This window comes from Alosa sapidissima, chromosome 15 (genome assembly GCF_018492685.1).
Source record: "Alosa sapidissima isolate fAloSap1 chromosome 15, fAloSap1.pri, whole genome shotgun sequence".
Taxonomy (NCBI): Eukaryota; Metazoa; Chordata; class Actinopteri; order Clupeiformes; family Clupeidae; genus Alosa; species Alosa sapidissima.
This window is the reverse complement of record NC_055971.1, coordinates 8,596,552-8,620,098: the sequence shown is the minus strand read 5'-3', so window position 1 is coordinate 8,620,098 and position 23,547 is coordinate 8,596,552. Positions and strand designations below refer to the sequence as shown.

Sequence of the window (23,547 nt, the reverse complement as noted above, 5' to 3'; positions counted from 1 at the left end):
ACCCATACTTGTGGATGCAAGAACTTATTCGGCCGTCAAACTAGCAAAAGTGGACAGGACAAACCCTCACTACGCTTAAACCATACGCTTCAGGCCATGTGTTTTAGATCATCAAAATAGGGCCCAATGAGAATGAAAACAAGAAATGGAGGACATCAAATGTTAGGTCTCAATCACAGCTGTAACTATTTTAATTGAGGTGAAATCAGCTAGGCCTACATTATGAGTCTGAAATGGCCTTCAGACAGTTCATTACTCTGGCATTCATTTGTTATCACTCAGCAAGCCCATCTGATCCAACTGTTACTCTGCAGAATAAAGGCTATAAACCAAACTGTAAAATTATATGCAGAGTAATTGAATGGTTCCATCTGAGTTGCTATATCAGTATACCACATCATAAAATTGTCACAAAGGAACATGATTAGCCTACCTCTAATTCATCACAGCTGACCTGCTTTAACATGTATGTCCTCTCGATAGCCCTATACCCGCAGAGATTTTCAGGGCTATGATTTATCTCAGACTTCATCAGTATTTAAATTTAAATAATGCTTCCTTCCTCTTTTATGCATGCGCTTCATGTTCTTCCTTGTTTGTGTAAACCGTAGTCTTAGTTTTCACACTTGCAGTAATCAGCTCACCCATCGCATTCATGGATACAGAGCACCTGGATACAATGTAAGTGAAATAACAGTAACAGAAACTTTTTATATCTTTAGTGATGTTTAATCAGATTCGCTGTTCATGCTGGATAAAGTATAAAGAGAGCAACAGCTGCTTGAATAGATTGCTGGTCTAACTGAGATACTTTGACTTTCTAAATTGCTACAAGTTAATATCTGTATTTTTCCTCCCATATAATGGAATTAGGACCACAGTCAAAGAAAGAATTTAAGCTAGAAAGGTGAAAGTTGATATGGTAGGTACATCTTTATTAGTTAATATTTGGTGGACAAAATTTGCATGAAGCATTTTTAATTCTAAATGTATGATTAGTCAATCTGGACTGTTATCAGTGATGGGTTGCCTGGTTAATTTCACCTCTAGAACATTTTAGCTAAATAACTACCCTTCATATTTCTCTCTATTTGTAGAACTGCTTCTTCAGGGGCTTTCCTATCCAGCACATCTGCACATGCTCTGTTGCTGCTGTTTCTTATGCAAGTGATCCCTCCGATGGGGCCTCGCCCTGCCTTAACCAGTGCCTTTCGCTGGAGCCTGGAGTACGATTTGTGTGTGTGTCACAGTGACAATGACGGCAGTGAGGCCGAACGTCTGGTCTCCTACCTCGAGGATACGGTCAGAGGCCTACGCTGTTTTCTGCCAATGCGAGACTGTCCTCTCGGTAGCCCTATACCCACAGAGCTTTGCAGGGCTGTGCAGAACAGCCACTGCTGGGTATTCTTGATGACATCATATTTCCTGCAGAGTGAGTGGTGTATTTACCAGATGCACCAAGCGTTGTCAGAAGCACCCATGTCAAACAGGATTATACCCACAGTCCTTCATTTGCCTTACTCAAGTTGTCCAAAGGAGTTACGTTTCTATTACATTATAGACCTGAGCCAAAAAGCTAGTGGAAACCGTGGATATGAACTTGTTTACAAGGCAGTACTTCATTGTGAGTACAATATTTTAGACACTATTACATCATTGGTGCATATATGGGAAATGAATATGCTTTCTGTTGACTAATGATATCTGATGAAGGGCTGGGGCCCAAAACGTCACATGTGGTGATATAGCCTACAAATAAAAAAAACACTAAGGAGCAGATTCTGGTGTGCGGACTCAACGTTCTTCTACTTGCTTGTGCCTTCCTGTCCAGCACCCAGTACTCAACTACTTGGATGTGCGTGCTGCACTCTTGAACCCAAATGTGTATATTAAAATCAGTTCCTCCCATTCCATTATATGTACAAATCCATGAACACATGGGTTGATATGTGTATATGTTTTCTTTTTAATGATCTCAGTCTAATAATACTGTTTTTTCTCATTTTTGTGTGCCATGCACTCCCATCTTCTGACCCCCTCCCCCCGCCTACAAATGATTGTTTTGTTTTCATTTTACCTCTGGAATTTTAGCCTATCTAGTTTGGCAGTAGGCCTAATAATCCTTAGGTAGTAACAGATAAAGATGGGGGATATAGTGCAGATATCAGGCCTACTCTGGCATTATAGTATCATTAGTTTATACATTGTGCAGTAGGCCTAAGCCTCTATGCTTATGGATGACCTCACTAATGAGCTCCAGTACTTTTGACATAAGATCCTGCTTATGTTTGCTCCCCATCAGCAGCTGGGTGAAGTTTAGAGACATTGGAAATAGCTATGCCAGATAATTTGCCAGCCATGGGCTCTTCTGATTTTTTAAATGTGCATCGAGTTTCATCTGACCCCTCGAACAACTTTTGATACACCTCGATACACTTTTGCTCTCTGTTTCAGATCTGGAAGGTGGTGTGGAGAAGGTCAACAGTAGCACAACCTCTACAGCTGCCATTTCTGACACTGAAAAAGATTTCAGTTCCTTAAAGGAAACGGATGCAAATGTGCTTTATAATTCAACCACAGGGCAACAAAAGTCTCCACAGTCACGTAATGCATGTAACGTCATGTGATTTCATAGCCTAGAAATCTAGACACACGCTAGCAGCAGTGGCTCCGGCTTGCCAGGCTAGTGATTTCATTGTTTACTGGGATTGTGAAAAGTGAAGTTGATAGGCATTTCATGTCATCAAATGCAGACAAGACCAATTATAATATGATGCATATATTTTCTGCACAAATCCACTGTATTGTGTAAAATTATTCACAGTAGATTATGTACATTTTTTTTTACTTATACTACTGATATACAAGTTATTTTGCACTCTGTAAAGTGCTTACCATTGTCAGATTAATCTTACTTTGTCTCAATTAAGACATATGCATATTCATGTTGTTTTATCCAATATTAGTTGTGCATATGTATAATTCTATACACACACTGTAAAAAATTTACCGTAAAATTCAAAGTAACTTACTGGCAACAATTGGCCAATATGAATATGTTTTACAGTAAAGGTACTGTACTTCTATTTACAGTATTTTATGTATTTACTGTAAATGGAAGTACAGTGCCTTTACTGTAAAACGTATTCACAGTAACTTACTGGCCAATTGTTGCCAGTAAGTTACTGTGAATTAATTTTACAGTAAAGGTACTGTACTTTTTTAGCTGTGTTTTTTTAGCTATTAATTATCATTAATAGAATCACCCATATTCTAAAATATTACAATTACATTACATTACATTTGGCTGGCGCATTTTTAACCAAAGCGACTAACAACATGGTAACAGTTTTAAAGCAATTCTCTCAACAATTTTAGGACAATTTAAAAACGGTACAGTACAGTAAGAATAAGTGAGTGCTGTTTTTAAACAGTTGAGTGTCAGTTCAAGACGGCTGACAAGTGCTAGGATCAGCAAGACTTGTTGTAAGTGGTGCTATGAGGAGATGCTCTCTAAAGAGCTGGGTCTGGGACAACAACAAATTGTTAACAGTTATTTATTTTAGACATTTGGTGAACAGGAACATGACAAAACAGGTACAACATAAGTTAGGGATAATGGACGACACGCCATTAGACTATCCAAAGTTAACATGATGGAACAATAATGTGAATTGATAAAATACGGTCAAAAAAAATAACCAACCTTATTTGCACGTTTTAAAGAGCAATGATTAACACAATGGCAATATTGAAATAAAATAAAACATTGAACAATAATGAACATGTGCATGAACATTTAAAACAAAAATGAAAAGAAACTTCTTACAAATCTCATTCCCCTGCCACTTGATATAAAGGTCTATGGTCCCCTGACCTTGGAGACCCAGAATCCCAGTTGTCCTGAAAATTAAATAAGAAAAAACATTAACAACTAGATGTACCGCATAGCGGTACAAAATATGACCGCCGCTCAGTCCTGGACATCCGTTCCGCGAAAATAAATCACACTTCAATTTGTCTCCATATTTTACTCCATCCCCCACTCTTGAAACTTTTGTGTATGCTTGTTTGGCATGCCTGAGTGTGTGTGTGCGGCTGCACAGAAAGTAGCCTACTGGTGCTGAAAAGGTGAATAGATTGTAGAATAGCCAAAGAAGATGTAGCATTGTTATAAAACCTTTAAAATCTCTAAACAATCACAAGTAGGGCAGTTCATCACAGTTCATCCATTGCAACTGGATTGATGAAAGGTCACTTACACCTGTAGGCTACATTGTATTTGGGAAAAGCAAAAGGTATCAGCATAATGTTATTTATTTATTTATTTATTTTTAATGTATTTATAAACAAAAACATCTCTGTCAGTTCCATGCCGTTTTCAAAAGCTATCAAAAACAAAGGTCATTTTTGGATGGATGGATGTTTCTTCTTCTACATAAGATTTTAGTCATCTTTAGTTCATGTAATACTTTATTGTCAATGCACAAATTAAGTAACAGTAGTCTGAAACGAAATGCTGTTTTACATCTAACCAGTGGTGCAAATAACTGACATGTCCAAATGGGCCTTGATGAAATGCGTCGCTAGACAGTTCATACACATTTTAACGGGCCAAAGTTGAAGAGCTATTGTCCGTTATTGTTCGTGCAAATATAGGCTGATTCATGTTCCCTTGCATTGTGTAACTGAGGTCCATGGCTAGTCTGGCTTTCATCAGACCAAGCTCAATCTTTTAAGAAATCAAAAAATAAATAGCGCGCAGATCAGGCTGGGTTCACCCAGCCTAGTCCATAGGCAGCCGATATTGTTTAATTTTCCGATTGAGATATACACGCTCTGGCTATTCTAAATGCAAAAATGCATCAGGGAGTTATGACAAAACGGTAACTAACAAACTAGATCCTAATAGAAAGCTGTTAGCTTCCCTAAGCTACAGGTAGGATTATAAGGTAGGCCTATTTACAACATAAATTGTCAATAGGCTATGCTGGCGACACAAATAAAATCTCCTTTGGAAACCAATGGCTTACGCCTTACAGTATCAAGCGGACTTAAACTGCCATATCGTGGCGAATGTTGTAATAACATTCACGCAGCTCCATGAGTCAAGGAAAGCGCGAATGAAGTAGCCACTTCTAAATGGGACCCACTACACAGTAGCTTAAGGTGTGTTGCTAAAGCAGCCATAATGAAATGAAGGTGTCATTGTTTGGATACTTCACACACACGTGCTTTTTAATTTCACAGACGACAACTGCCAAGCTGGAATCAAAGCACATCGATTCCCCTCTCACACCCTGCACGCACTTAGCATGTATAGGCAAAACTGTATCAGACCGGTGTAACGTTGGTAAATCTTCCATTGCACAGAATGATTTTGTAGCACATGCAATAAATGACAGTCGAAAGATACAAACAGTGCTGCTATCAATTTGCTTGGTATAACCGCATTTATAGTTTTCTACAAATGCAATCAATCAAATGGGCCTCCATCACTCCACCAACGCTAACGGTAACATTACCTAGGTCCTTATTGATATTACAAGATTAACGTACCTGCAGTAAAAACCAAGCATGTCCGATAAACATCCTCAGATTTATTTCGGCTTCAAGAAGAAATGGGAATTACACTTCATGTGAACATCGTCCTATCCTTATTAGATGTTCGCTTCGGTAAATTACAGTCCTTGTAGGAAGCGTCCATTGTTCTTCCAACCCACTTTTAACTTCCAACAAAATTACGTCTCACTGCAACGATGCGCCATCTAGTGGACAAACGACTACTTATCGCCAATACTGAAAATGCAGCCATGATGATGATGATGAATATTTATTTTGGCTTTCTTTTAATCCTACTGAATTTGTAATTATGTATCGGCCGTTCTAATACCGATAGTATGTGGGTGCCTGTGTGTGTGCATGTGTATATGTGTGCATCGCCATTTACAGGCCAATGAGTGTACAGTCACTAAATGTACACATAACCTAATTTTTTTAGACCCCCCCATGGATGAAATTCTACGAAACTTGGCATACCCCCAGAGAATGCCAGGTCAATCATACACATAAAATTTGGTGCAGTTCTGAACATCTTAACTGAAGATAGGGGCGATTAAAGCAGAATAATATTGCATTTTCATTTTTTACCGGGGGGATGGGGACGAAATGAAATTTTTGCGTAAAAGTCTAGTGGGGCTACATACCCACCAAATTTCATGTACCCCGGTGGTTCGGTGTCCCGGGTATCAATGACCAAAAATTCAGGAAGTAGATGACGGGAAAAATTCTTGAATTGTGTGCATGTGTGCGTGTACAAGTTTATGTTTGTGTGTGTGTGTGTGTGTGTGTGTGTGTGCGTGCTTGTGTGTTTGCCTGCGTATGTGTCTTTGTGCATGTGCATGCATGCGTACATATGTCTACTGTGTGAGTATGTGTCATACGTATGATTACTGTAAATGTATGTGTATGCGTGTGTATCTGTTTATGCACATGTGTGCACATGGAATGGGTTAACATGACCCCTGGAGGCAAACATACGGAAAAAATTGGTCATCCTAGGCCCTACAGTTCTCAAGATATTCACAGAGAACTGTGTCTGCCCTACCCTCCTTTCGGGGGGTCCAGTCCAGCGGGGGGGCTACAGATCAAAACGAAAAATGACGGTTCCATGCTATCCATGTGGGGGTACATGCCCACCAAGTTTTGTGTACCCCGGTCTTTCAGTGTCCCGGGAATCCTTGTTGGTGTACGTCACTCAATGTACACATAAATTATTTTATTGTAAGGCCCCCCATGAACGAAAGTACACAAAACTTGGCATGCATTCGGAGGGTGTCATAATGATCCTACACTTTTCATTTCGTGCAGTTTTGACCTTGTCAACCAGAGATATTGTGATGAAAACACCTAATTTTTTGCTTTTTAATTTTTAACTAGGTGGCGCTATACATGAAATAAGTGGTAATGGGATGGGTTAACATGCCCCCTTAAGACCAACATACATAAAAAAGGTGGACCTCCTAGGCCCTACGGTTCTCGAGATATTCACAGAAAACTGTCTCCGGCCACCTACAGGCCAGTTGGTGTATAGTAACATAAATTAATTTATTGTGTGGCCCCCCATGAACGGAATTCCACAAAACTTGGCATGCATACAGAGGGTGTCATAATGATCCTACACTTCCAATTTCGTGCAGTTTTGACTATGTTAGGTCACAGATACCTTCAATTACAACACCTCATTTTTACTTTTTTGTGTTTAACTAGGTGGCGCTATACATGAAATGAGTGGTTATGGAATGGGTTGACATGGCCCCTTGAGATCAACATACAAAAAAAAAATGGTCCTCCTAAACCCTACGGTTTTCGAGATATTCACAGAAAACTGTGTCTGCCCTACCCTCATTTCGGGGGGTCCAGTCCAGTACAGATCAAAACGAAAAACGATGGTTCCATGCTATCCATGTGGGGTTACATGCCCACCAAGTTTCGTGTACCCCGGTCTTTCAGTGTCCCGGGAATCATTGACGGAAATTTGGGCATGCGAAATTAAAAAGTTTTTTTTTAGAAAGTAAACGGGACGTGCTACAAAATCATTCTGTGCAATGGAAGATTTACCAACGTTACACCGGTCTGATACAGTTTTGCCTATACATGTGTGAGACTGAGACGCCTGTTTATTTTGTTTTAAGTGCGTGCAGGGTGTGAGAGGGGAATCGATGTGCTTTGATTACAGCTTGGTAGTTGTAGTCTGTGAAATTAAAAAGCACGTGTGTGTGAAGTATCCAAACAATGACACCTTCATTTCATTATGGCTGCTTTAGCAAAACACCTTAAGCTACTGTGTAGTGGGTCCCATTTAGAAGTGGCTACTTCATTCGCGCTTTCCTTGACTCATGGAGCTGCGTGAATGTTATTACAACTTTTCGCCACGATATGACAGTTTAAGTCCGCTTGATACTGTAAGGCGTAAGCCATTGGTTTCCAGGAGATTTTATTTGTGTCGCCAGCATAGCCTATTGACAATTTATGTTGTAAATAGGCCTACCTTATAATCCTACCTGTAGCTTAGGGAAGCTTTCTATTAGGATCTAGTTTGTTAGTTACCGTTTTGTCATAACTCCCTGATGCATTTTTGCATTTAGAATAGCCAGAGCGTGTATATCTCAATCGGAAAATTAAACAATATCGGGTGCCTATGGACTAGGCTGGGTGAACCCAGCCTGATCTGCCCGCTATTTATTTTTTGATTTCTTAAAAGATTGAGCTTGGTCTGATGAAAGCCAGACTAGCCATGGACCTCAGTTAAACAATGCAAGGGAACATGAATCAGCCAATATTTGCATTAACAATAACGGACAAAAGCTCTTCAACTTTGGCCCGTTAAAATGTGTATGAACAGTCTAGCGACGCATTTCATCAAGGCCCATTTGGACATGTCAGTTATTTGCACCACTGTAAAACAGTGTAAAACAGTGTTTTAAATGTAAAACAGCATTTCGTTTCAGACTAGGCTACTGTTACTTAATTTGTGCATTAACAATAACGTTTCAGACTACTGTTACTTAATTTGTGCATTGACAATAAAGTATTATATGAACTAAAGATGACTAAAATCTTATGTAGAAGAAGAAACATTCACAAAAAATCCATCCATCCAAAAATGACCTTTGTTTTTGATAGCTGTTGAAAACGGCATGGAACTGACAAAGATGTTTTTGTTTAAAAATACATAAAAAATAAATAAATAAATAAATAAATAACATTATGCTGATACCTTTTGCTTTTCCCAAATACAATGTAGCCTACAGGTGTAAGTGACCTTTCATCAATCCAGTTGCAATGGATGAACTGTGATGAACTGCCCTACTTGTGATTGTTTAGAGATTTTAAAGGTTTTATAACAATTCCACATCTTCTTTGGCTATTCTACAATCTATTCACCTTTTCAGCACCAGTAGGGTACTTTCTGTGCAGCCGCACACACACACTCAGGCATGCCAAACAAGCATACACAAAAGTTTCAAGAGTGGGGGATGGAGTAAAATATGGAGACAAATTGAAGTGTGATTTATTTTCGCGGAACGGATGTACAGGACTGAGCGGCGGTCATATTGTGTACCGCTATGCGGTACATCTAGTTAATTATATTATTATTATTATTATTATTATTAAAGCTATTATCAGAACCTCACCTGCATCTAGTCAGTTAGCAAATAGAATTCAGTGAGGTCCCTGATGAAGGAGATTACATGGGGGTTCATGTATGACGTCTTCTGCTTCACCACTCTCTCAGTCGTCTTGCTCATCTGCTCCTTGGCAGTGCACTTGTTGGAGTCAGGATTAATCCTGACTAAAAACCTATGAACATAAGTATAGGAGTTAGGGGGTGGGGCAATATGTACATGTTAATGAGTAACTGTAAGAGCAATGAGCATGTAGAATCATACATGAAGACCAGCTGACAGGCATTTCACATCACAACAGGAGTTAGACAAGGCTGTTTACTTTCCCCATTACTATTCCTTTTAGTGGTCAGTGTTGGGAGTAACGAGTTACAAAAGTAATGTACTGTAATATATTGCTTTTTGCTGTAACGCGGCAATGTAAGGCATTACAAAAAAATGGGTAATATTTTACTCGGTACAAACTTCAGTAACGCGCATTACAATGCAATGCATTTTAACCTGAAATTAAGTGGTATTATGTATTGATACATATTCACAAACAACACTGCGAGAACAGAGGAGAAAAAATCTGCGCAAATAGCAGAACGTAGCTCCTGTTACTGGTTGAAGATGACTGTGGCTGGCTGCAACTGACTCAATGGACATAAGCCTATACGCTCATTATTTTCAATTTATCAGAGACAACTAGGATATGAAGAACAGTTAAGTGCACTTTGTGAAACCGAAAGATCTCTATACCTCGCGAAATAGCACAATTAATTTAATGACACATCTAGAGCGGTGCCACGCTAATCTTTTTGATTCTTGATAAAGCATAAATGCTCTTCTAGTGCATGTCAGCTTTGTGCTGTGAATTTGAATTAAAGAGAATGAAGGGATAGAAATGTAAAAAAGATGGGGACTTGGACTTAGGTCGCAAAAACAGTGACTTCAGACATGACTTGCGACTCCACTCGGACTCGAGCTTTGAGAATCCTGAACAAGCTGTATTTCATGCAATTATTGCTTTTTTATCTAAATGTATTCATGTATTTCTATTTTATTTTATTGCTACATATACTTTGGGAAACGTATAACGAGCGGCATTGCCCCTTTGCTATAATGTGCAACGTAACGCATGCGCTATGTGCGCACACTCACAGATATATAAAAAAAATGCATTGACCATGGCGACAAGAAGTCCTCCTGGAGTTGTGCCTTTTATCGTTACTTTCAGTTACAATAACTTCGTACACAGAGGAAATAAGCGAACAGCTACATGCAAAGGTGCGTGACACCAGGATAAACTAGAAAATGTAATTTCGAGGAAATTACCAGTGCATGAACATATAAACATACTGTATATTAACATAAAATGCAAAACAAACTTTCATTTGGAAACAGTTGGCAGGAGTCATAGTTGATAACAACTGACAGTTGAAATGTCTAAACAGTTAAATAGTTGAGTAGTTTAAATAGTTAAATTATTTAATAGTGAATTATTGTAGTGAGGACATTTATTTTGAAACAGTTGTGGGCAGAGGAAATAGGAACAGACGAGTCTTAAGAGAGCCAGATTGTATGCTTAAAGCCTGAGACAGAGTTTATAGTTTAAAAGTTAAATTTAGATAGTGTAATGGATATTGATAGACAGAAAGTTGAATGGATGTTGATAGGCAGATTGTTTAATGGATGTTGGTGGATAGTTTAATGGGTGGATGAGTGAATGGTTTGAAGAGGATGAATGGATAGAAAGTTGGATGGAATGTGCCCAGGGGCGCCTTAATACCACCTGAGGCCCCTGGGCTATATGTTTTTAAGCCCCCCCCCCCCCCCCCCCCCCCCAAACCGCAAATACTAATTATGATACCCGGCCCGCGATCTGACCCGCCTATTTACATAACGTGCGCTTTTGGTTGATATAGCCTAACATGCAGTGTAGCCTATCATTATTGAGCCTATGTAAAACATTTACATAAACAGGAACAGAAAGCCCTTAATCACGTCAGCCTACCCATGACATCGCTTATCAAAAAGGTTAGCCTACTGCACGAAAACAACAGCGTTGAACTTTTACAACACTATAGGCTAAGTTAAAAGATGGGTTACACAGGGGCGCAGGAGGCACGGGGGACGTGGGGGATATGTCCCACGCAGTGCTGAAGAGACGGCCGTCGTCCCCCTCACTTTTGATAAGGAAAAAAAGCCTTATATACGCTAAATAAATAATAACCTATAGGGTTTGCGCTAACTATGTAAAACTCCTCATTAACAGCATCACATCACTAACCACAGCCATCTACAGTACTGTAAGACTGCACAATCTCATATTCACTCTGTTGGATATCTGAAGCCAGTTTGTCTACTAACAACCATCATTAGAGATGCTTTTCGTTTGGAGCGGCATACTGGTAGGCCATCAAAAGCATAACATTTTCGGTTTGGGATCTAATTTACTTTTGGACTGTTTGATTACATTGCTAAATGTTGGGACTGATGGGCACTGAACTCTGGGAGATATTTGATGGTTCACAATGTTTCGTGCAGTTGAAAAAGTGTCGGGATTTCCACCGCTGTTTATTGTGAGACAAGGCAGCCATTCATTGAATAGGGGTTGTGCTGTAATATAAACCTTTTTGCGTAGCCAAGTAGCCTAAATTGAGTTATTGTTTAATTATGCATGATTTAGTAGGCTACTTTTTATTAAATTCGTAGGCTGGAATGCCTTGAGTCACGTACCAATTGCGTTAAATGTAGTAGGCTTCAGCCTCTGGCAATTAGCTCGAAAGGGGCGGCAAGACAATGAGCTTGAGAACGTGTATTGGAGACCCATGGTAGGAAAACGACTTTATTAATCCAACCAACAATATAATAAAATATTAAGAAGAGGTGTTATTTCATTGACTTAAATCGAAGCAATGTCTTCTAGTGCTGGTGGACTGATGGCAATTGTTGGTATGGTATAGACAAATATGGGAACCTGCCTTTATTTGTCCGGCTATAAATAGAATCAATCCCGGGCATAATTTGAGGATTTATGGTAGCCTATCTCCTGCTCAACATGGCATTAGCTGTTATGTTTATTGATAACAAACTCAACTAGCCTACTGATCAACTCTTTTTCACTAGCCTAACTATAAAAGTACAAGTATATAGGCCTACCCAAAGTACAAGTATATAGGCCTACCCAAAGTTTTTGTTCTAAGACATTTATTTCAAACATAATTTCAAGACACAAATTGGATACTTCAGTTACCTTGGTGCATAAATCCCAGAGAGTAGGCTACCACACCCCAGAGTGATGGGCCTTTCTTACGCATTCAGTGTGGGGTATAAACAAGCTGAGAATTTAGCGGTGTCACGTTTGGCTGTCACAGACATGGGGAGCTCTTTGAAGCTTGGAATAATGTGGTACAGTTACTACAGTAACAGTATTTTATTTTATGTAATATAATTTTTTTTCAATTTTATAAATGCTTTGTTTAAATGCTGTTGGAACAAATAGTAGTTGATTATAAAGGCAACTTTCTGTTGCAATTTTCTGTGTGTTCTGGACTGGTAACTTGTTAAGCCAACATGTTCTACAGTAACATTGCATAAATATTAACTGCAGGCACATAGTGGAGAATTGATTTGGTTTATACCCAGGGGTGAAAGTAGTTTTTATTTCTTGGTGGTACTATGATATAGTTATAATGCGCGCGCCGAAAATTTCACTTAGCCTAATTATTTATTATTTATTTGTTTGTTTATTTACTGTATTATAGTCTACTTATCAAGCATTCACTAGGACTTCTTATCACTCTAGTATCACTAGATATCTTTAACCCACCTGTATCTGTTTTTGATTATGAATAAATTGCATAAACACTTAATTTCAACATTTATTTATTTATTTAGCCTAGTTACTCTGCTCGCTCCCACTTCCAATCGTTTTTTTATATAGGCTACTGTATATCATGAAACACGTTTCTTTGAGTCATGCCTTTTTATTTGGGAGACTGCAACATACTGTAGCGTTTCACTATCATGAACTGGTTTATTGTCACAAAGCACACAATGCAGCATATAACACAGCGGGCCGTGTCAGGCCCAGAACCGAAAGAGGCAGAACTTTCTCGAACAGTAGCCTATATTCTCCGGGGGTCCCGCCCCCCTCTCGCCAGGCTGCCAACCATGAGCATGCCCGGGGTTATGCATAGCGCGGGCACTCCCTGATTGACAGCCGGTCGCTACAATACTTCTGTCCGCTAAAACACTTTCATTATTGCTGCGCAAGATCTGGTTAAACCGTACACGCGCTGTCTGTCTCTTGTCTCTCCAGCGAAACACTGCACACATAAAACCAGAATAGGCTATTGAAACATCAACATATTTTTCTTTAGCCTGTATGTTTTTTTATTTATTTCGGAGACTTTCCAAGAAACGTCCGTCTGCTAAAACCATAGACTGTATATATAGAACTGGACAGTGTGGTTGCATTCAGCAGTGTTCTATGGAATTGAAGCCGCCGAGGCGACGCCATCTTGGAAAATTTGCAACCAATTTGAAGTGCGGCTGCGCAGCAGAAGTTGAAGCATGCGCAGTGAAGAGGAGTCGCGGTCAGGCACGCCCACTCAGTTGCCACTCAGCGAGTTAAACACGCCCCTTGTCAAGTGAAACCCGCCCCCTTCTCCTTTCCACAACGCAGGTCGACTCGGCGCCGAAGGCTAGCTGGCTGGATGAATTTTGCGGCTGTGAGTTAGCTAAACAGTACAAACAACAATCGGTTTGTTCTTGTCTGGTAAGTGTTGCGTATCAACTGAAAAGTTTTTTTTTTGTCTATTGTTGTTCTTAAATACGTCTAAGAGAGCTTATTATGTTGATTATAGACTGTGACAATTTAGTATGGTGAATACTAATGAGCTAACAACAGAAATACGGACAACGAATTACATGCTAACGTTAGCAGCTACATTAACGTTACCGTCAACAGGAGGCTAAGTTAGTCGTTGAAGTGAAGATTAGCACACAGCTCTCGTAACAGTCGATGCATGATATACTTGGTTTTATTAGTTGTTGCTGTTTTCAAATATCTCAATCTTAATGTATGCCATCTCAACATGGAGTAACCATTGACTGTACATGGGGATTAATAACACTAGACAGTCAGTACAGTATATGATGTGATAAAGCAACGGTATGATGTGATAAAGCAACGCAAGTTAACGTTAACGTAATGTGAAGCATGGACCTCATCAACCCGTCATGTTAATGTAACTACTAGCCAGTTTGCCAGCGTTGCATTTTTTCTAACGTTAACGACAGACACCTCTGTTAGAGCTACTTCTGTGATGGTAGGTCGGTAGCATAGACTGCAAAAAATAGGTCGATAGTTGTAGACCGCATAAGTGAATGATCAATAAATGAAACGCCTGCATTAAACACTACGCCAAGAACCAGAAAGACCTTAGTTTGTCATCTAACGTCCATGATCAGTCATACTTTATCATACGTTATTTTTCAAGCTGACGCAAGTTAATAACATTCCCACCGCATATTTAAATGTGTAGTTAACATTAGGTAGGCTGTGAACTTTATTGCACACATATATTTAATTAATTGGTATTACTAGTGGTGTTGAGTGCCTGATTAGATGCTTTGTAATGTTGTAAAATTGTCTGACTAACTTTATTGTAACTTTACTTTTTGCAGGTAAGATGGCTGAATGTACTGGAGGTGGCGGCAAGGTGGTCTCCATGGTCTACATTAGTCTGCAAGCAAGGGAATGCCTACGTGAAGTGGTTTGGCTGGGGTGGTCTGAGGTGGCATGTCCTCCTCCTTTCTCCAAGTCCCCTGACCTCCATCTCCCTGACATCACCCACCGTCACTGGATCAACCTGAAGCCCCTTATACATGGGACATGGCACAGCACCACGTTCTGAAAACACATGACTTTCAATAACTTGCGTGGCACCAAGAAAGGTCTGCCGCTGCTCTGAACCTTCTGTTAATGTGACCTCATTCATACTTGAGGCTGTACACATTCCTTTGTTTCTATTTTCTTTATTGATGTCACCCAAACTTCAACTTTCTGTATGCCCCTGAACTCACACAAATTGTAAATTGCAATGCGCCATTTAACCAGTGGTGTAGTCTAGTTAGTTAGTTGCAGTGGTGGGAATACTGTGAGCAACCCCAAATGTTATTGAATACGTATCCTTGTCTATTTTAAATGGGTATACTGAGATGATGATTCTTTTTAAATGGGTTTACTGTGTAGTCCTGTGTATCACGTAGACTATACCATATTAAGGTATTTAAGTATTTATACTTAAATACCGTATTGGTATTTAAGTCAGAGGCCATTGCTTAGTATTTAACTGTAGCCTACACAAAGATGTAGACGTTACAAGAATATTAATATCAGAATAATTATTGGTTGATACTAAATCAATATTGAATGTTTTTTTTGTTTTTTTTTCTTTTGTGTGATATATCATTCAGAATGTTGCAACATGACTGGTCTTCAATCAGCCAAAGAGGACACATCGTAACTCCTCTCCTAGTTACTCTCCATTGGCTCCCTACAGTAGCCAGAATTACATTTAAATCTCTCACTTTGGCCTATAGGACACTGACTGGATCTGCTCCTTGTTATTTTAATTCAATGATCAAGATATACATCCCCAACCGCCCACTGCGGTCTTCTGATGAGCGTCTGTTGTGTCGACCAGTCTTAAACGCTAGGTCAAATTCAAGACTCTTTTCCTCAGTGGTTCCATGTTGGTGGAATGAGTTGCCCAGTGCTCTTCGTTCTTGTGATAGTTTTTGGTTTTTTAAGCACTTCTTATACATTATGGTTTGTATGCAGTAGTACTGTTTTATTTTCATTATAGGCTGTTGATTAATTTGACATTTGTTTATTATTGATATTCTCCTTAATGTAGTCTTACCATGTTATTGTTATTATATTATTGATTGAATGGGCATTATTATTTATTATTGCTTTCCCCCCTCATTTTCATTGTTTATTTCATTAGGCTATTGATTGATCCCTGTTTTAAGTATTATATTGTTTTGTATTTGTTAAGGGTAACCATAACCATCATCATAATGTGGTATTTTCTTATGCACTTGAAACAAAGAATAAAAATGTTTCTTTAAACATAGTACCGCTTTAAACACATCACACACTGAACAGCAAAGTAGCTTCCTGATTATGTGTAAAATGTTTACAGAGTATCCTGATGTAGTAGGTCCATGTTCTCATATTTTTACAGCTGACATGAAGGCTGCAATATTACATTTTTGATTTATAATGGAGCACCCTCTGACTAGCAAGCCTGTGGTAGAGGCATACGATTACAGACATACTGAGAGGGCCTATCAATGAGTTGTCACAGTTTTCAATTTAGACGTATTATTTTGAAATGATGTACGTCTACGGGAGGATTACACATCACTGGCAAGACCTGATCAAATCATACCAATGCAAAATGCTTCTTCTGCAGTGCAATCGCAGGTAACAACGATACCTTAACGCATTTTCAGATACCGCTGTTCTGAGCATACTAAGCATTTGCAACTTTGAATCCCTCCTCACGTTAAGCTATGGTCCAATAATGTGTTCACTAAAACACAAGTAACGTTATTTGTCGGGCTGATTCATAAATGGGCATACCGAGGTTGTCGACCTAGCAGGCTAGGTGGCGTTTATTGCCATTCGCAAAACTAAGCAAGAGTTAACGTTAATGAAACTTAACATCGCCTTCTCCAGTGACTTAAGTGTATTCAAATGAAGTTGCAACGATGATGGCGCCAATCACTGGTTACGTTAAACCATTTGAAACAAGTAGGACTGTAAATGATGGTGACTATGGCTAACGTCACTTCAATATAGCAGAGCCCTTTTACCAGAGAGGGTTAAAGCGGAGCGAGAGGCGCAAACGTTCGACAATTTCCGCGTTCGATTATTGCAAGGGGGAGGGGGGAAAATCCCCCTTTATGCAGACCAGAGTAAACCCTCGCTGCACTAATGTCAATGGAGACTTGTGGAATTTTACCAATAAATTGGTCATTATGTCTTTCTGGATTTGTTGAGGGTTTTTTGGAAATTTTTGTCATAATCTGTAAGTGTTTGGGATCATTTCAAGCCTAAAAGTGTAATTTTTTAGCGTTCGGATTTGTGATAAAATAACTTAATATCAGACCATGCTGCTGCCAGTTAGTGTCCGGTTGTTAGCATGCTAGCTATCCTCTTAGCTAAGGTAAAATTTTAAACGGAGAAGTGTAATTTCTTTGAAATGACAACTAGCTCAATAACATTACTTACATTAGTTAAAGTGGATAGTTTATACTCAAGTGAATTTGCAACAGTATATTAAGTTTAAACGAAGTCCTTCAACTACTAGTCACTTGTTAGCGCATAGCTGTATTGCCATAGCTACTCCCATCCACTTGTATAGCATTTTAAGCTAGCGTTAGCTAGCTAGCTAGCTCGGTTCACATGACTAATTAAATTATTCATATCATGTCCTAAAGAATGATTCATTGGTATCATACATGATTATAGACAATAATACTGTGAACACAATTAGGTTTATCTGTTCTTATTGCTTATTAAGAGAGAAAGTTTATTTAGTGACGTAAGGTGACACTCCCACTTATGCAGACCGGAACTGTCCCGTTTTGCTCCCATAGTAACGAATTATGTTGCTCTATCTTGCTAGTAATCAAGGATCTTTGCTTTTACTTTACCTATCAACTGGCTAATGCTAGCATGATGTAGCATGCTATGAGCTAATATACTTAGCATCTACGAAAGAACTAAACAGCACATATCTTTTTTCACAAAGAATCTGTCACAACTATGTCTCTTACAAACAACTACACAATGTATGACTATCAATTTTGTATTTAGTCAGACTGTGATAAGATGTAGCCTAATGATAATAACAGCAACACTTATTTAGGTTAGATTATGTGTCGAAATCAGGTGTCGTTAAAATAAGTGAGCAATGACGTGGTAGTGTCTGCAGCCTAGACGTTAAAACATAATGGACAAAGCGTCGTGTCTGCAGCCAGCCAGCTGTCAATCATAGGTGTAAACACGCCCTTTTTAGATTTGTTAATATAACATTAAAACAAATAATTTCAGCGAGAAAAGAAAAATTGTGTGTATTGAAGCATCTTGAAAACTATTTTTTCGAATAAAAAGTTGTAGATACAAAAATAGTTTTAGGTGAGAAAAGTGACACGGAAAGTTGGCTACTTGGCCATTGAAATACATGGGGATGGGCGGAGTTACACATTGTACTGCAACCAGCCACCAGGGGGCTCTGGACTAGCGCTCGCATCACTCTTAACAGACGGCACACTGTCCAGTTCTATATATATACAGTCTATGGGCAATACTATAAGTGCAAGTCCAGGGCAGCTGAGGTGTGGCGATGACATCATCGATACGCAAGCAGGATGTGCGGTTTCGCTGTCTAAACGAATTCAAACGGGCTACGGTTTCAGATTTTTCCACCCTGGGACCAGGTTTCAGAAAAGTGCGGTTTCGGCCAGTGCGTTTACAGGATTCGTTTGGACGCTCGGCCAAGACGAAGCAAAACCTCTGCGTTTAACCTAAAAAGCGTCTCCGTGTGGACAGGCCCTTAGTTGGGCTTAGCTTTGTGTCTGTCTTAGCTTTGTGTGTGTGTGTGTTAGTGTGTGTGTGTGCGTGTGTCGATAAAAGTGTAGCTGTGTGAGCCTAATGCACAATAGCACACCGTTTTTCATTATTTTACAAGACAAAACCACACAGCCTTGCAAAAATGGAAGCCATTGTTGCTATCCACTGCAGTTTGAAAATCCATTTATTTATTTATCTAATCTAAATGAAGCTGAAGTACATTCTGCAGGGAACTGTTTATTTTTATATTTTGCAACCTCCACTGAAACCGTTTTTGTGAATAGACATTCAAGAGTTTAATCAGCTGACTTTTATTTTGAATTTAGGGGTTTATTTAAGATAAGCCAATTTTCTGTTACAATTTTTGAAAGCCTGCGCGATAAACATCAAAGTGCTCCCAGAGGCGATTTAGCCTTATCCAGTCTCTCTTTGTGTGTCTGAGAGTGTTGACTGCTGACATGTAGTGAAAGGGTGGTAGGGTAAAGAAAAACCACAGCAGATGCTGATGAAGAGCCCGAAGAAAAGGACAGAAAAACGAAAAAAAAAATAGGCAGAAAGTGATGATGAAGGGAGAAAGAGGAGAAGATGAGGAATGCAGACCTGAATGGAGGAGAGAGATGGAGAGGCTGAGTCAGGTGGATATCAGAGACCAGTTACACTTCAGCTGCAAGTCATAACTCTCATGTTACACATGCACATGCCATAGTATATTGTTTTCATGACATGTTCTCAATTATAGAATTATACAACACCGCACCATCAGCGCAAAGTGTCATGATTATACAGGATATAACATAGACATGCATCTATGCAACAAAGACCATTATGATGACTAAGATTATGAAACCAGTTGCAATGTATGTCTATATATACAATACATAACATAGACATGCATATATAACAAAGACCATAAACAACTCTTTTTAGCACACCATTTGTAACCATTTTCAAGAATGGATTGAAGTTAGCTCTCCTTTTGACAACTGACAGGATATGGCATCAGCCATGATGTGTTCATGACATGGTTATGTCAATCTCAAGATGAAGGGCTGAACTAAAGTGTTAGCCAGAGGCCTAGAGAAAACAGAGGAGCTAAAACAACAGCAGCAGCCCTCTAAACACCCAGAGGCTGCTTACACAGGCCCGGCGCTGTCTCACAAATCCTGACTCTGGCTCTGGTTCACTTCAGATTCAAGTAGATATTTTCGATGAAGATGGAATTTCTGAAAAACAATGTCAAATTTCAGCTGCCCTCTTTGATATGCTCCGAGCATACGTGCAGCGGCACCTGGGGTGCTCTGCTTTGTTGCACAGTCGGTGTTTCTTGATTTTTGTTCGCTGAGCAGCTGGCCAGGAGTGTCCAAGCTTCCTAGAGGTGTGTGCTCATCAGGTCCACAGCCAGAGAGGCAAGTGCTTTCTCTCCCTCTCTTTCTTTCTCTCTCTCCCTCTCTCTCTCTCTCTGTGTTTATAGATGCATGTATGTGTGCAGTGTGTAAGTGCCCACGTCTGTGTGTGTGTATTGTGTGTGTGTGTGTGTGTGTGTGTGTGTGTTTTGTGTAAACCTGAAGCCAATGTATGGCTTTGAAGGCAGTGCTGAGCTGGTCCCCCCGGTGCATTATTGATGCTGTACACAACGGGAAGGGAGCGCCTCTGCCTTCGAGTCATTCGGCGTCGTATAATCCTCTCTGTGTTCTGTGGCTCACAGCTCTCTTTCACACTCCTTTGTTTTTTTCTCTCTCTGTTTACTCTCTCCCCTTTCTTTCCCCCTTTCTCACTTCTCTCGCTCATCTCTCCTTCACCCCCCCCCCCCCCCTCTGGTCCCCCAGTGTGTCTTCTCTCTCCATTGCTCTTACCAGCGCAGCACGTCTGGTACAGGAGCTATCCAAACTCATTTAGATCTGGGACAATGAAGCAGGGTTTCAAGGAGACAGAAATACCTTAATCAATGCAAACAGTGCAGGTGGAAATTGAGTTGAGGACTTGCGAGCAAGCGAGTGTGTGTGTGTGTGTGTGTGTGTGTGTGTGTGTGTGTGTGTGTGTGTGTGTGTGTGTGTATGTGTGTGTGTTTGTGTGTGTGGGTGGGGGGTGTTGGGGGCTTGTGAATTGTCTCCGTAATGCCTGTCATCCTTTATTGTCAAAGTCAACTACCCTCAGTTTCAATCACACCCCCCTGTGATAAACTTGTTTTCTTTCAGGAGAGAAAGAGAAAAGAAAGAGAAAGAGAGAGAGAGAGAGAGAGAGAGAGAGAGAGACAGCCAACTTCAACCTACTGTGTATCTGAGCTCCTCTGAGCAGAATGAATTGTGTGATTGTTTTTAAAAACAGAAGGCTTTGTGTGAACACAAGAGAGGCCTAACACCAGAGAATGGTGTCTAAGGAGAGGCAGAAAATAATCATTAAAACAGTAATTTAGCTTTCAAATTTGATTAATTTCTGTCATTTGTGAATTTGTTTATAATTAGTGAATTTCTTTATGCTAATAGAGCTAGATACTGGAACCCTGTATCTCACGTACAGTACATAGTGCCACTGTTATTACATAGTGTTTGGGACTGCTGAATTGTGGAGCATGTTCAAAAGATGACTATGCGCTCCATCCATAGCCAGTTTACCCACTGTTTTACTGCGTGGTCGTTGTGTACTACCACATAGCAATTATTTCACACCTCATATGGCATTGTTTCCATTACAAACAGGGCATGGTCTTTGATTCCTGCCTGGTAGGAGTTGGACTAATGATACCCACCACCTTCCCAGCGCTGTGAGCCTTTGTTGTGTTCCGCACAATGCCTTTGATTGGATCCCAGAGGCAATGGATATGTTTCATTGCAGAATAACAAAGAGGAAAAGGTTTTTTGTTTGTTTGCTTCTGGGGACTAGCAAAGATGAGGCAGAAGACAGAGTCAACATGTCCATTTGAACCCAGGTCAGCCACAGGCTTACAGCTGAGATCGACAAATAACACTTCAAAACGTCAGCAAGCAATCCTGCATGCCCTTCTGTAAACTCCACCAGCAGCAACATACTATTGTTCTGTAGAAAATCACGTAGATGACTTATTCACTTTCAAATCTTTAGGGAGGGCAATTATACTGCAGGGCTGTGACACTTGTTTCATGCTATAGTATTCGGTCTTCTTCAAAAAATATGTCATGAAAATTACTGGCACCGGCACTACTGTGAATAGATATAGTATTTGTTTGAGAAATGTATCTAAATGCTGCTTTTGCGGTGCAATTTGGTATTATTAATGCCTCAATTTTACGATGCTCCAGTGCATAGCTTGTGTGTATAAGCAAGTGTTTTGCTGCTTAGTGCAGTAGTGCTTTTTCAAAAGCAAGTAGCTGGCAACCAACCTCAGAATAAATCTCAGGTCATAATTGGACCCTTTCCTTCTCTTGTTTGGAACTGAATGTTTTTGATCATTGCATTGTATTGTCACTAAAACACAAGATCAGTCTCCCATGCAACTCGTTCCAACTCGATGAAACATATCCTGTTGGTGTTGATTGGAAGAATAACTTTTTTGCCTTCACGCTTCCAATTCACTTAAAACACTTTACTCCCAACCCCGCCAGTCACGTTTTCTGGCTACACATTGCGTGACCTTGAGTTGCTGTTCTCAAGGCTGTTTTCTTCCCTTTGAAGAAACTGAAGGCCTTCTGTATGTGTGAATTATCCCCTCTAGCATTTCACAATGTGTGAGATAAACCATTTTCTTCTGCCAATGACTGAGCGCGTATTCCGTTGTCTTCACTAGGGCAGGGATCTACAGAGAACTGGATAAACCAGATAGCGTACATCAGAGCATGTTCCTTTTAAATGGATTGAATCTCTGAGATGGGTCTTTCATGGTGCAATCCAACAGGACACTGAAAAGAGATAAAAAAAAAAAAAACAGTTTGTTTGAAGTTTGAGAGGGGGATTTGCATGTTTAAATTTGGCATCTGTGATACGCTTAATATACTTGCGTCTCAACACAACTAACTCCATTTAGGGACTGATCCAAAGTAAAAGGCAAACAAATCTTTTTGAACTAATCGATAAGAGGTTGGAAATGAGAGGGAAAAAACAAGATACGTCTCTACTGGTTTTCTGCCACTACTAGCCCCTAGACTGGGCCTGAGTGATTTAAAAGTCAAATAGTGCCTGTGGAGAGCGGAGAACTGAGAGACCTTTGAACAGTGACAGTGGAGGCAATATGTTTATACTTCAGCCAGTCTAATGGCCAGAATCAAAATCACTCTTCTCCCCAAAGCACTGCCCAGCCCCTCAGCTGACTCTGGCCATTACCATGTGCTGCCTGGTGTTTGCTGAGCCTTCCCATCAGTCTGCCGATGCTCAAGGGAGCTGCTGGATATTCAGGAACTTTGTTTTTCTCTGCTTTATGTCTATGTTTGGTTTATTCACACTCAACTTCACTTGATTTGATTCCTCTACATTTGCTTTGCTGCACAGTCCCTGCACAGTGATGGGACTTTTATTGTGAAGAAATTGAATGGCATTGTGTCCTTCAGTGTATTCCGCAGAATATGCTTTCAGTTATACTGTTATTCTTGCATTTTAAGAGAAACGTTTTGAATCTGTCAATCAAAATTCATACAATTTAACAATTAATGGGAACTCTCAGCCCTGTATTTCATGCATGAGAAAATCTCTATCTGCATGGGATAAACTGTCAGTGAATACGCTTTAAACTGATGACGGGGATTGAACACT

The 23,547-nt window shown here is 39.8% G+C and overlaps 1 protein-coding gene and 1 long non-coding RNA gene across 2 annotated transcripts in view; one reads left to right on the top strand and one right to left on the bottom strand.

Annotated features, from left to right (window-relative positions):
- The first annotated feature begins 547 nt into the window (after positions 1-547).
- On the top strand, positions 548-1,293 carry LOC121684074. Its single transcript, XR_006023020.1, has 3 exons — positions 548-681; positions 874-922; positions 1,098-1,293. It is a non-coding gene; the product is annotated as an uncharacterized LOC121684074 (long non-coding RNA).
- Positions 1,294-3,543: 2,250 nt separating this feature from the next.
- The window catches only part of LOC121684071, a 35,112-nt gene continuing 15,108 nt past the window's right edge, over positions 3,544-23,547 (bottom strand). Inside the window, exons 2-3 of the mRNA XM_042064002.1 lie at positions 9,198-9,363; positions 3,544-3,903 (exon numbers count right to left, since the gene is read on the bottom strand). The gene's annotated coding sequence lies outside the window, so the exon portion shown is untranslated. The remainder of the gene's footprint in view (positions 3,904-9,197; positions 9,364-23,547) is intronic.